Here is a 16,001-nt window from a genome sequence, read left to right on the forward strand (position 1 = left end):
AGGCAGGAGTGAAGTATATTAGTAAACTCTGCAACCAAAGGGGATTTTAGTAGAGACCTCAGGTACAAACTCATGGGTCATTTAGTGAATCCTTCCTGTGATCATGGAGATTATTTCAGGAATGGCACTGAGTGAATATTTTAAGGATTAAATCCATGACAGAAAAAAAATTAATATATGACAATTTATAACTCTCCATGCATAAATAAACTCAATTACCATAGTAGAAAAAACTACCATAGTAGTTTATCAAAAGAAGTAAAAATGAGATTACCAAATTTAGAATAAAAATATCCAAATAAGTCTTCACTACTATAACTGTGTAAGGCTCTTACCTTGGCACTATTCTCTCTCTCTCTCTCTCTTTTATGTTCTGTGGATTCAACTGTAATTATTCTATGTCTGGAGTATAATCCCTATTTTATAGAGAATTTTTTGGCAAGTTAATGAAATGTGAAAATCTCTAGTTTGTTCTCTTGTGAATTTTGTGATTTGGAAGTGAGACAGCGTTGCTTTGGCTCTTTCCTAGAAGACATTTGGTAAATTTTGAAGGAGTGGCCCTTAGATTGAAGGTAAGGATTTTAATTTGAGTGGTTTGTCATATGTTTTAGTGGATGGACAGACACACACATACACACACACACACACACACACATACACCCCTCAAAAATCTCTTTCCTTTAAAGTTGTTTATTTGTTGTTTTAAGCAATACCTTTAAAAGTCAGGGCAAAGATTTAATAATAGATAATATCTAACCTATTTTAACTTTTAAAAAATGCTCTATCCTCTTAATTACAAACAGGACCTGCAAAAGGGATAAACTGTTTGATTTTTGTATACAGAGATACAGGAAGCATTAGAGTTCAAACCCTGGTTAAAAGTGCCAAGCTTTCTCCTAGTTGGGAACAGAGATAAACTGAGAGGAATCTTTTGGCAATATTATTAATAAAATTTTTATGTGCTCCCTAAAAAGTAGAACTAAAGAAGATTGGGCTTTCTCTTTTCTTTAAGTTAAAATGAATTCATATAACTTTCCTGTCAGAGACAAGATCATAGAACTTATCTTATGACTTGTATCAGTTTCTTTGTATTTGGGCCCAGGCCCAACCCCCCTCAACTCATGACTTCTGTTGGTCTTTAGAGCCTTCTCTAATGACGGGCCTTCCTTACACTATCACCAGACTGCACCACTGTAATGGGTTCCTGTTTCCTTAGTTCATAGTTCTGTTGGATTGTTTCTATTCTGCATAAGCATTTATCAAGTGTCTATATTGTATAGTTTCCTGAGCTCTCAGAGAATACTATCACAAACCAGGATACAAAGATGAATCTTGAAGGAGAACTTCAAATAATTTAACCACCTTCTTCCCTCAATGGACTGCTTTCTCTCTATATGTGATACTGTGCTTAGACTTATTACTCAGTCACTTCCCACTCTATTGATCCTGAATCCTGGGCAGCTGATGCACAAATGCCACAGGTCATTTTTAAGTACCCACTCCCTTACTCTCATCCATTTCAAGCCCTTGCTCCCAAAGTCCCACAACCTAAACCTTCAATAGTGCCTTTTGAAATACCTGTTCCATAATTAATACACTTAAAAAAAAAAACAAACTTATAAAACTTCTTTTTTCATTCCTATTTTCAGATCTAAGATCTAAGTATCTCCTGATCAAAGTGTTTGCCTTGCCATCCTTTACTCTTTTTCCTCAAATTTAATGGTCACAATAAGGGAAGCAGATTATTTCTTCCTCCCCTTTGTCATTTCCATACTCTCCTTCTACCACCATAATTTGGTAACATATTCTGTTTTGAAGTTAATATTATCCAAATATTTACTGAATCCAGATCTTGGCAGTCATTACCAACCTACATTTTCCTTTCTTCCTGTGGGCCTAGGTTCATAATTTACACCCCAATTTCTATTCTTACATGAGGGTATTTAAATTAGATATTGAAGGTCTCTGAAATACTCAATTCCCAGTTGCTTAGCATATTTATTCTTATACTCCTTAAGACACAGTGAAAACTTTGATCTTATTACCACAAATTCTTCACTTCCATGTTCATGAACTTTGAAATTCCCTTATTTGATCACAATCTTTTATAACTTTATCTTTGTTTATGTCTTATTTTTTCTAGTGCCATTCTTTTTCCTTGTTCTTTAATGTGCCTTCCATTCCTTCCATACTTTCACTTCTTTCTCCCCAGGCCATTTCTTGTCTTCCCCAATCTCAATCCCTTCTTGCCTTCTTGGCCTATTGATAATCAAATCTTTCCAAATCTTGATCTTGAATTATTTCTACTATCTTTCAGTGTTCTTATCACCAAACTGTACTGATTTGGTCTATGACAAAATCATGTTATCCAAAACTGGACTTTCAGTGCAACAAGACAGTTTTTCAGTTTGTCTTCCTTCCCTTTTCCCTCTCCCCTATATATTTGGCATACCATTCTCTTTACAAGTTATCTAACAAGAGATTCCTCAAGTCTCTTGGAGTACTTTCTTCTCCATGATTTCAGCCAAAACCTTCACCTCAGATTTCAGTGAAAAAATTGAAGCCATTCAACAAGAGCTCCTTCTCTTCCTCTCCTCATCTCACATTAATCAAATAACTTCCCCATTATGTCTTCTTCCATTCCTGTCTCAGATGAAGAGGTGGCCCTGTTTTTTGTCAAAACCAGTCAGTGTATATTTATTCTTTTATTATTATTATTATAGCTTTTTATTGACAGAACATATGCATGGGTAATTTTTTCAACATTGACTCTTGCAATCACTTCTGTTCCAACTTTTCCCTTCCTTGCCTCCATGCCCTCCCCTAGATGACAGGCAGTCTCATACATGTTAAACATGTTAAAGTATATCTTAAATACAATATATATGTACATATTTATGCAGATCTTTTGTTGCACAAGAAAAATCAGATTTAGAAAGGTAACAATAACCTGGGAAGAAAAACAAAAATGCAAGCAGTCCACATCTATTTCCCAGTGTTTTTTCTCTGGGTGTAGCTGGTTCTGTTCATCACTGATCAATTGGACCTGAACTGGATCCTTTCATTGCCAAAGATAGCCATTTCCATCAGCATTGATCCTCATCTTGTATTGTTGCTGAAGTGTATAATGATCTCCTGGTTCTTCTCATTTCACTTAGCATCAGTTCATGTAGGTCTCTCCAAGTCTCTCTATATTCATCCTCCTGGTCATTTCTTACAGAACAACAATATTCCATAACATTCATATACCACAATTTACCCAGCCATTCTTCAATTGATGGGTATAGTGTATATTTATTCTTGATCTCATCTCCTCCTATCTCCTCCAGCAGATTGCTTCCATTATTATCTTCAACCTACTCAGTATGCTGGGTAGTTCCCTGATGCCTATGAAAATGCCCAATATTAAAAAAAATCCACAACAAAATAAAACAAAACAAAAAAACAAACAAAAACCATATTTGATCTAACCATCTTCATTATCTATTGTCCAACATTTCCTCTCTCCTCAGTTCAACATGTTGAGAAAACCATGCATATTAGGTGGTTCCACTATCTCTTTCAATCTCTTCAATCTGAAAACTGGCTTTGACTTCATAATTCAATAAATATTTTGTTTTTTGAAGTTACCAAAAACTTGTTAGTTATCAAATCTATTGTTCTTTTCTTAAAGGTCATTTCCTTTGATCGTTTGCTTATTCATATACACAAATATCTAATTCAGATCTCTCTACATACACAACTGCCTTTTGGATATTAAAATATGTAGTTTCCTTTTAATTCTATATATTTTATTTTATGCATTTAAAACTATTTTGAGGTTTCCATAGGTATTACCAGACTGGCAAATGACTGCCAATGACCAGATTGTTCATAATATACAAAGGTTTAAACACCTCTAGTTAAAGAATTGCAAAGGACAATGGGAAGTTAGATAACTTGTCCAGGGTCTCACAAACCCTATGTACTAGTTGTGGAGTCTTAATATTCTGATGTTTCCACTATAGTACACTGCCTATAATATGCTTCTCATTTTCTTATGGATCACAAATAGTCTTTGATTTACAAATAAAAAAAAATGTATAGTCATTATCCATGGACCAAGTTAATTATTTTCTTGTCATGAAATTATTTTTGCAAACTTAGTTGACCTCAAATTCATTTATCTATAGCACGTAAAGGTTTACTAAGAACTTTCCCTATAATAAAAGGAAATCCTTAAGAGGAAAGTAGGGTAAATATTATTGGTCTTATTTTAGAGAATAGAAAATAGAGTTGAAAGAGATCTAGAAAAGAGTACTTCCTACCAAAGATTACACAAAATACTGTTATAACTGTAATGTGAAAGAGGGTCATTGGACCTCCAACTAAGAATTTTTTCTTTCTTGACACTAGGTCGAACTAGAAAGTCATATAAATGTAGCTCAGTGGAATCAAATAGAATAGGATGTTAAACATGAATAAATCTTCATAGTTTTCTAATTTATAACCTTTTTATCACAAACTATGACAGACTAAAAGCAAAAATATAATCCTTCAAGATATGAACAAATCATTATTACATACTCTCGAGTATGTAATTAGCAGAGATTTTTTTGTTTTATTTAAAATTTTCTATCTTAACCATTTAATAAAGGTTAGATTTCCCTAAGCAGGGCTGCAATGAAGTTTACAAATAAAATTACGTGACATAATTTGATCTTCTAATTGTTTTGGTTTTAAATTTTTATTTTCAGATGATATAGGAAAAGGGAAGGGACCAAGTATTTATTAAGTACCCATTATATTCCAAGCACTATTCCAAGTGATTTACAAATATCTGATTTGATACTTACAACAGCCCTAAGAGATCGGTGCTATTATTATCTTTATTATGCTGAACCAAAGAGAGTAAATGTGGTTACATTTAAACTCAGGTCTTCCTGATTCCAGGGGTGGTACCCTATCCATAGCACCCATCTTACATTTCAAGATCATTTCATTGAATAGACTTCATATGGGAGAAGAAAGAGCATTAGCCAGGGCATATTTGTTGCAGTTAGCTCTTCTTAGTTGTGACCTTGTACTATCCCAGCTTTGCCACTATCTGTGTATCTTAGAGCAAGCCATTTAAACTGTCTAAAATGTAATTTCCTTATCTACAAAATAAAAGGAATGGATTGGGTAATCTTTTCTAGTTTGCATAATTCATCAATTTAAGTTACTTTGTTTCATTGAGTTTCAGTTTCCTTATTGATAAGGGACATACAAGATCTGATGACTTCCAAAGTGCCTTTCATTCTATGATTCTTTGATTTCATTATGTATTTTCTTCTTTTTACTGGCTATTTTATAAAACTACTTAATAATTTTATAAAATAAAAGATATTTTATAAAACTAGCAATAGTAAATGAACTGAGAATTTGAGAAAGGTTAAAAAAAATACCCTCGCATCTTTAAAGTGTTTCTTTGATTATGAAGAAGAATACTGAAAACTGCATCGTGGTTGTTAAGAAAGAAGCCTTAAGAAATAAACAATTTGAATGTGTGTGTTCTTTAGTAGCCTGGTAACCATTAGCATAATGTGACATTTCCTTCCCCTATAATTCCAGAAAATAAGAGATCAAATTGAAAATTAAACACCATAACCATTATTATTTCACTGTGTGCAACTGCATGAGAGTGGTTTGCCAGTGTAATTAGTAAGTATTTGTGAAAGAAATTTGCAGGTAACATTCTTGATAGTGGCTAATTGCATCCTTCTGTTGGTCTACATAACCTTATTTCCAGGTTTAGAGTCAGTTTGCTGCATTAGTTCTTCCAAAGGGACCACACGTCAGACATCCTTGGAACAGGGTACAATTTAAATTACTGGTGGTCTACTAGTTATTTTTAGTTCAAGAGAACAAACACCAGATGTATTCTAGACAGACTCTAAAGGGCACTATAAAGAAAAGGGGAGAACAATCTACACTTAAAAAATATGAGACCAATCCATTGTTATATTGTATAATATTTTCATTCTAGGAAATTTTATTCACATTTATCCCTAGATTCTTTGAAATGTTTTCACAAATGGAGAATACATGCAAAAAACAACCTTCTGTAACTATGACATGATTCACTCTTGATCCCTGAGAAGTGATTTGGAACTTGTCTACCTGATTTAAAGACAGGAATTAATGATATATATCATGTCAAGATGTCATTTGAGAGTTACTTGATAGTGTCCAGTAATTGTGCTCAAAAATCAAAATGTCATTATGAAAAGATTTTGAAGACTTGCCTGCAGAATTCATTTGTTGGTATAGGAGCTTTATTTTTCCTTAATAAAATGGTTATTAATATTTTTGAAAGACAAATGTTTTCTACAGAGCCGTTCTCTTCCCCCTCTCCCTCTCTCTTTTCTTTTCCCCCTTTGTCCCCTCTAAGTCTTTCTTTTAAAATTTCCAAAGCCACACCATTCAGGGTGATACCAACACTCAACACCATTATTAAACATGGCTTTGCTAACCATTCAGTTCAGAAGCCTGGTGTCAATTGAGCAGCCACCACTCCCAGCTGTGTAAAGTCTTTGATCTTTTACTTACATTTTGATTTCATGATTTGGTACTGGTGGAGATTTTCTACCCAGAATATTTAAGTGGATTTCAAATTCAACACAAAGGTCTCCTTTAGGTACTATTTAATTGATGGGGATCTATGTTATTAACTTTTCCTGATAGTGCATAAGCACAAAGATACAAATAAAAGCCACATGCCCCTCATTCACAAGCTGCACAAAAAGCATGAAACAATTGCAAATATATTCTTTGGGCATTTAGCATTATTAGATATAAAGTTTCCCTTTCAATATTGTACATTTTATACCTCTTTCCAAGTTGTCTTCTTAAAAGAATAATAAAAGAAGAATGTTGGCTATTTTAACACCTTGAAAGCGACATTAAAAAATCCAAGAAATTATTTGAACTAAACAATTCATTTAAAAAGAGAGGGATTCACTGGAAAGAAATTAAGATGAAAACTGCATTAAAAAAAAAAAACTATATAGTGGAAAGAAGATTCATTAAACTAAGCACAACAATTTTTTAAAGCTCCCTCTTCATGAACTTAGGCAGAGAAATAAATTCTGATAAAACATGGGATTTACATCTTATTATATTTCCCAATGTTTCTTATATATTGTTGGATTTGGAAAAAAATATTGTATAATATTATGGAATAATGTAAATATTGTATAATAAGTAGCTGTCTAACATCACAAACTCCCAGTGTTTCTGGTACTTTTCCAAAAATCAGCATTTCTGAGAATGTGAATGTTTGCATTGGTAGAAGTATCCTCATCCTCTAATTTTCTAACTATATCAATGAAATAATAGTCCCTCTCACCTCAGTCCCTCTCACCATCCCCATCCCTAATTTATATATATATATATAATTTTTTTCTTCATAGCCTTAATCATTAAAGGAAATTCCATTCATTTTTTTCTCTTAGCATCTAATTAAAAAAAAAAAAAACTCTCTATGAATTTCAAGACAGGGAGTTAGGAATTTCATTTTGCCAGTAGTAAATTAGAATATTACAGCACAGATCCCTTGAGGTAGCAGCAATGAAATGTAACTTAGGTAAAGTTAGCTTTAGAATAAAACAGCAGATAATTTATATTCAAGCAAAATTTTCAGCCTATATTTTATGAGTATCTATAGATAATAAATTTACATGTGTATATCTCATATTTCTAAAAGAAAAAAAATTGAGGATAAATTTTAGTAGGTCAGAATTTTCATCCAAAATTATTCATGATAAAATTAGGAATCAACTGTGATTGATGGTCACATAACGAAATATCTAGTCTGACAACCTGGCTTTATAAACCTGGGTCACTGGAAGACCCACTGGAAGAGTAGCTTATTATGAGGAATATGAGTTTGGTAAATTGAAATCAGCTATCAACAATATATCACTTAGACAACAAATAGATTTTCCCCAAGTGCTAATTTCTCAACAGGTACATTTGAAATAATGATTTGGTGATGATGATATCATTTAGTACAAATGAGACAGTACAGGAGAATAGGAAGAATACTAGGGAAAACATCAGAATAACTGGATTTTAGTTATGGCTTTGCAACTTTGTAACGGACTAATCCACTTTTTCTTTTGCTTTAGTTTCAGCATATTTAAATATTAAGTATAAAACTTGCCTTCTCTATCTTACAGGGTTTTATTACTATTGTAAAGTTATCTGCATATCACAAATGGAAATGTTGCAAAGATCATCATATGTGAAAGCAATAAAAATATAAATTATATACAGTGTATTCCAATTCAGTTCAGTTTTAAGCTCCAATAGCTTAAGATTGAACTAGGACATCCTGCATATATGCAATGCATTAGTATTATTTCTCAATGTCTTATCATCATGAAAGGCAGTGTGATATAGTGGGTAGAGAAGTATAAATAAAGAAGATCTGTGTTCAAGTTTTACCTCTGGTACTGGCTGTGGTACTTGGCAAGTGGGGGGGGGAGGGAGAGGAAGAGGGAGAGGGAGAGGGAGAGAAAGAGAGGGAGAGGAAAAGGAAGAGAAAGAGGGAGAGAGAAAGGGAGAGGGAGAGGGAGGACGGGAGAGAGAGAGAAAAAAAATCTGTAAGTTTCTTTGAAAGGGGAAAAATCAGTATTTAACAATGATTAAAAATTAAAAATTAGGTTACTTTTAAGTTACTTCATTATGCTTCAAACTAAAGATATATTTTGTCTTGTTAAAAATGTCACAATGTTCTCAGCTCGGGTAGAAATACAAAGCATTGCTCATCCTTTCAAGGCTCACCATTCTTTGGGTAAATTAAAATGCATGATGGTCATATTGGCAAGCTGACTTTTAGAGGAGGCATGAGCAACTGAGCTACTACAAACCAACTTATTCATGTGTTTGCTGACCAATACAATTCTTCTTACTGTGATTGACTTTATAAAAATGAATGTAGAAAATGGCTTAACCAAGAAAGAAAATGTAATAGTGAAATAGTTCAACTAAATGTATTTATTATTCTTATTATTTAAAAAAATCTTTTATAACATGAAAGGAGCAGAGGGAGGAAAACAGATGGTCTACATCACTAGCCAGCTCATCCAGCTTGACTATGCTTGTGACAGAATGACTTCAGATCAGATGCTTTTATTTTGCTCCTTGTATCTCCCATTCTGTTGTTGGAATCTAAAGTCCTTTCTGAATCCAGTTAAGTACAGGATTTCAAATTCCCTCCTGTAGCAAGACGATAGGCAAATAACAATGGGCTAAAGTTATTTCTAATAAGCTCTAAATCTATACTTAATAGCACAAGATACAAACTAACTATATTTTTAATTCAACAGGATTCAATTCAGTAAATATTTATTAAAGATTAATTAGATGCTTAATACTGTAGAGGATAGAATAAGACAAATTTTGTCTTCTCAAGGAAACTACAAGTTTCCACTTTAAGTGTTTCCATAATCCCTGTTGAAAGTATGATGACACAAATAAGAAAACATCTAACAGACCTTGATAAATTCAATTCATGTAGAAAAATGAGTTGAGTCTTTTTGTCTTGTTAAAGAACTCTGACTGTTGAGTCATACCAAATACTATCTGAGATATCACATAAAATCAGGAGATACCAGAAGATTGGAAAAAGAAAGGTATCTTGATTTAAAAAGTGAACTTGACTTATTTCCCTGGGAAAATTCTAGACTAGCTCATTGAAAGAGATAGTTGGGGGACATTAAGACAGGGAAGACAAAGAATCAAAATGGCATAATCAATAATGGTAATTCTGGACTAATTTCATTTCATTTTGGACAGGATTACTAAATAAGTAGGTAAGAGGAATTTTGTGGATATGTTGGTTAGATTTTAGTAAGACAATAAAATTAGCTCAAACTATTCTTATGGAGCAGCTAGAGAAATATGGCTCAGAAAATAATATAATCAGATGGATTCAGAAGTGGATGAATGATCAGACTTAAACAGTAGTTGCTGGATCGATGTTAATACAGCAAGAGATATTTAGTAGTACATTCTGGATAGTTCTGTTTATCTCTGTGCTATTTAACTTTTTTTTTTAATCAATGACCAAGATAAAGATAAGTATTGTATGCTCATAAAACTTGCAGAAAACACAAAATTCTTAATATAGGAAGATTGGCCTACATTCTGGATGACTGAGTCATTAATCAGAAAATTTTATCAAGTTAGAGCAGTGGGGTAAAACTCAAATAGAAACAGGTCCTTGTAGCCACATTATGATTTAGAAAACTATACATTATCTATATTGCATTGGATTTTTATTCATTTTGCTATATATTTCCCAATTACATATTAATCTAATTCAGGCTCCAGACTGGAATTATGTGAACCATATTCTACCATAGGGTCATCAGATTATCATATTTGGACTAAAGATTTGGGCTGAAGTTATGAAATTCAACAAATATAGATTTAAAGCCCGCACTCTGAGACAAAAAAAAATCAATTCACAATTATAAGATGTGAGAATCATGTAGAAAGCAATTTCTCTACAAAAAATCTGGATGTTTTAATAGAATTCAAGCTTAATATAAGATGTGTGATGAGGTGATTGAAAAAATTCTAAAGTAATCTTGGGCTTCATTAAAAGGGGTATCATTTTTAGGAATAAGGAGGTTATCATACCACATATACTACCCTTGTTGGATCTTATATGTTTATTTCTGGGTGCTGCAAATTAGGAATATTATTGATATGATTAATTTCCAAAAGGTAACTAGCATAGTGAGAAGGGTCTTAAGTCCATGTCATAAGAGGTTTAGTTGAAGGAAAAAAATTATGATTAGCCTGGAGAAGAGAAGATTCAGAGTGGACATATTAGATGTCCTCATAATTTAAAGGGCTGTCATGTGTAGGAAGGACTGGACTAGTATGGTTTGACCAAGGGAGATAGTTGAAAGATTAAGCTTTATGTATGTCCTAGACTAAATGAAATCCATTGAATTGTAGTAAAGAGAAATGCTTACACAGGATGGTAAGCTAAAGGAATAAAAAACTAATGAGAAATACTGACTTGGCATCCTACTTCAGTATTCTTCTATTTAACCACCTTCACTCCCTGCAAGTTAATCCACCTATTAGTGCATAATAATTAGAAATAATGCATCCATAATGTTTGTCTTGATACCTTGGCTGCTGGCCTCCTATAAAACCTCATATCCAGTTTATATCATATCTAAGTTTTAGGGTTATTCATCTATGCCTACGTGCTATTTTCTGTTTAATACTTCCATCAATTCTCTTGGGAAATCAGTATAACCTACATTCTCTCTTATGGCTGAGTTATCATTAACTGTAAGGTGCCAGACTTCCAGAATTTGTCATCTGCCACCTGCTTGACTGAACTCTGCCTATTTACATTGGCAGATAACCCAGATCTCATTCTCCATCCACCTGCTTCCCACCATTGAAGTCCCTGAAGCCCCTCCCTTGATTGACAAGATTCCCATTTAATGCTTGCTACTATGTTGCTTTATATCCCTATTAAGTATACAGCTTGCCTTTTAGTAACCAGGTCTTCTGGAGTTGCTTATTCTGCAGACAAGTGGGTCTTCCTTGTCTCCATCACCTATCATTTACTCTATCCCTATGGACAACCCAAGTTCCAGTGCTACAATTTGGACAGAGAAGATCTTAGGAGAAGAAAAAAACAGATTTGCTATTTTTCTTTAATTTGTATAGATTTTAATGGAAATTATTTAAGTAATGTTAATTATTAATTTTTGTTTCACTATATTTTATTCTGAAGTATTTGTGATTTAAATTTTTAAAAAGTAGGAATATTTCCCTGCCAAAATTATTCTGGAAAAATTTGTAGTGACCAAAAAAATAATGTTGCTGGTTTCTCTTTATTTACAAGATAAAATATAACACAACACACATATATATAAATACATTAACATATAAAACTAATATTTAAATAAAACTGTAGATCATAGTCTTTGGCCAATATATTTATTTTCCAAAATATCACAGAAAAGGTCATTTTGAAGTTAACTTTTCAATAGCAAGGACATAAATAATTTTCTTTATGATAAAAATTTCTCTTTGTTGCTTATATATATATATATATATAATTATAATTCATGTTCAACATATCTGCTAGTATAAAAAGATATGCCTAACATTTAACATAGTCCCTATATATTTTTAATTTTTTTCTAATATGTTTTAAGTAAAAGATTTTTTTTATCATAGGGAGATTAGAAGAAGGACTTACAAATGACTGAGTTGAAATGAACATTATATCCAATATTTAGCATTCTGCTTTCCTTTCCACACAATTATCTTGTTAAATTTTATTTATGTCTGACATCTCTAAGAATTCCTGTCTTCCAGTCCCCATCACAGCATCTGGAGCTATAAATAGTATGGGGTATCTGGGACATTGGGAATCAAAATTTAAGAAAATAGCACTTAAACTTCTTTAACAGTTAGAAGCCATAGAACTTTGCACAAAGATAGCAAGAAAAATTAGAAATGATGAGATCAATAATCTCATGAAAAGATGGGAAGATTTGCACAGACTAATGAAGAATAAAATAAGCAGAACCAAGAAAACATTGCATACAGTAAAAGAAACATTGTTTTAAGAACAACTTTGAGGGAATAGGTAATTTTGACTATTGTAAATCCCCAAGTTTAAGTATGGAGTAAATATACATGAAGAAAGACAAATCTGCATTCAAAGAAATAACTGATAAATAGAGGCAAAATTTTACATCTATATGTATATGAATATACATGCATATACACATACATGTGCATATACGTGTATATATATACACGTATTTGTATCTAATGATAACCATCTCTAGGGTAGGAAGAAGGAAAAAAAAAAGAAATTTATAGGATAACTTTATTATATATTTAAAACAAATAGCAAGTTGTATTGAATACATTTGCAGTTTCATGTGCAATCATCATTTTTATTATTCTGTAATGGAAATGCTTGCTTTATTTTATAAATTAAAATAAAATAAAATTTATATCTATATCCAATTCTATATCTATATTTTGATTCCCATTCTTGTTGTAACCACTTTATTTCAGAATGTTATCTCTCTTCACCCAGACTTATGTTCCAGTTTTCATTCTATAGTCTTTGTATTTACCTTTTGTAATACATTCTGTCTTTGCACATATAAGTTTTTCTGATTATAGCACCCCTTTGCTTAGAAATCATTAATTTCTCCCTATTTCTTTTTGAGTAAAGTATATATTTCTGGTACTTGAATGAAAATTGAAGGGATTAAAGACTCTCCAAAACTTGTTACCAGGTAGAACCAAGATGGCAAAATGAACAAAGTAGTATAGCTAAACTATCAAACCCCTTTAAACAGATATAGAAAATGCATCAGACCTAATTTTGTTTGAGAAAACTAGAAAAAGTCACCGTCAATCCTAGCTGAGCAAAAGGAAATAGATATTGGATATTGGGGAACTGTTAGGTCAGAGTATGCCATGTATAGCTCTCCAATGCCCAAAGAGAGCCTTTGAACCAGGACAAGTGGATTCTTGTCTTGACACACTTAAATCCTAAACCTATGGATAGAGTTATCTCAGGAAACCATGAAGGGGGAAGGTGCCAGGTAGAAGTTTTGTGGTGCACTATACAATCCTGGGTCATGAATCCCGGACAGATGGAGAAATGGAGTTGCATATAGAGGTACTGTTACTTGTTAGGGAAGCTCTTGACAACATTCTGAGGAGGAAAGCAGTTGGAAGAAAAAAATAGAAGTATGTCTCTGGCCCCAGGAAAAGAATGGGGTTAAGTTCTAGTATCTATCAGACTGCAAAAAAATAACCATGGCAGGAATCTGAGAGCAAAGGGGAACACGCAGTTTCATCATATGAACTAACAGAGCTTTTAGTTGGCTGATAAGGGCTTCATCTAGTGTCATCTATTGTTGCTCAGGCAGAGACCCAGATTGGGGTGTGGGAGGGGAAGCCATAAAACTTTGCCCTGGATCAGACCAATGAGATGAGATAGGCTAAGGCTTACTAAAACCACTAACACCATTTATTGGTTCCACAATTTTAGCCATTCAAAGAGATAGCTATCTATCATGTAATTAGTAGACAAGTTACAGAATTTCTACACATGTTCCACTTTCCCCAAGGTTATTCCATTGCACAACTGCTCAGAAAGTAAATATCTCAGCTCTTGCCATGTAGGGAACTGCATCATTTGGGAGTGTTGATGGGTTCTATGCATGTTTCAGATGTCCTTTATATGTATTATATTTATCTTTATAGCAGTAGCACCAAGATTATTGTCTTGAAATGAAATGACATAGAAATATGAGTGAGCAAAACTAGGTGATAATAAAATTCCAACTTAATGTATGAAAGATACTTAAAAATTTATCATTTTATTTTTAGCATAAATTATATTTAAATTACAATCTAATAGTTGAAGAACATATGATTTCATCAGTGTGGGTACTGACTCCACAAACCCATTTTAAGAGCCATTCTACAATGTAGAAGATGATATTTGAAAGTCAAAGTGGCTAAAAAATTTCGTCACTCAGTAGACAGCTTGATGATGAAGTTTTCTGAACTTAGGGTGGCCCATGGAAAACAAATATGGTCTGTTCCCAGGCCTGTACTAGAAATCTTTCCAACTTGGTAGGCTCTAAGAGAGCTAGTATTCTTACATAATCTCTAAGAATCCAGGGCAACCTCCACATTCTAATCAAACACAGAAGAGAGGTTTGCTTAAAGGAAGCCAGCATGATGCATAGTAAAATAAGCAACCAAGTTTTGGATTTAACTTTATGGATAATAAAAAAAAAATCTATCAAAACATTAAAGAGCATCATATTGTTAAAAGTCAGACAACTATCTTCATCCTAAAATTCCATGGTATCTATTGAGTATATAATTTGGTAAATCTGCTAGAATGAAGAGAAACAGAGTGCCATAAATCTATTTTGAATACTTGCTTTAAAGAAATTTTATTTTAAAAAGGAAGAAGTATTAGATGATAAACACAAAAAGGGCTTTATTTTGCCAGTATAGACACAACTTACATATGCTCTGCTGGTTCATTTTAAGAGGTTATTTTTCTTTCCAATTTTAAACTTCATTTTGAAACTTTTTTCAGGCATTCTGCCAAATTTTAATAAATTCAGTGAAGTCTGAAAGGTCTGCTTATAGGTTTTGAATTATGAATATCAGGGGTTGCTGAATTGCTTTTAAAAATGTGTAAGGTGTCATTTGGTTAATATAAAACACATTACTTGGGAATCATTCTTGATATTAAAGATATCATGATTAAATCTCGCTCCTGTTAAAAATTAAAATTTTTGTGTGTGTCTTTCAAAGATTTCTTTGTGTGAGGCACAGCAACTTCTGTCACATTTGTTTTTTTCACAACCACAAAATATTTTCTCCAGTATATAACATATCTAGTTTTTTTCTTAAATTATAAAGGCATTTCAACTTAGAAAAACAGTTACTGTGAAAATTGAATTTAGAAATCAAGTAAAACTATCATTCTCAATGTATGGATTTATGAGCTAATATAAACATAAAGGTATAAATCAAAGAACAATACGTCACAATGGGAAAATTAGAAAATTTAAAAAATATGATGTAGTATGCATGTTTCTAATTTTCATCTTGATTCAGTAGGACTATTTTCATTCTGAAAAAGTGTCACTAGTCATCATTTGAACATTTATATATGTGTGCATGTGTATATACACATGCATTACATATATACACACAAATATAAATACACATGTAGATATATATTATATATATTCAATTCTTGAAAGGTATTTGTTAATTTGCCATTTTCTTTATTTTCAGTATGAATAATATTTATTGCCTTTTGATTATGTAATTCTAATTTTCTCAAAATAAGACTAATATCAAAAGAAAGTAAAGATAAAGAAGAGTAGTTAATACACTTTGTTTAATTCTGTTGTTATAAATGAAGTTTG

Source organism: Sarcophilus harrisii, chromosome 5 (assembly GCF_902635505.1).
Source record: "Sarcophilus harrisii chromosome 5, mSarHar1.11, whole genome shotgun sequence".
NCBI classification, from domain to species: Eukaryota; Metazoa; Chordata; class Mammalia; order Dasyuromorphia; family Dasyuridae; genus Sarcophilus; species Sarcophilus harrisii.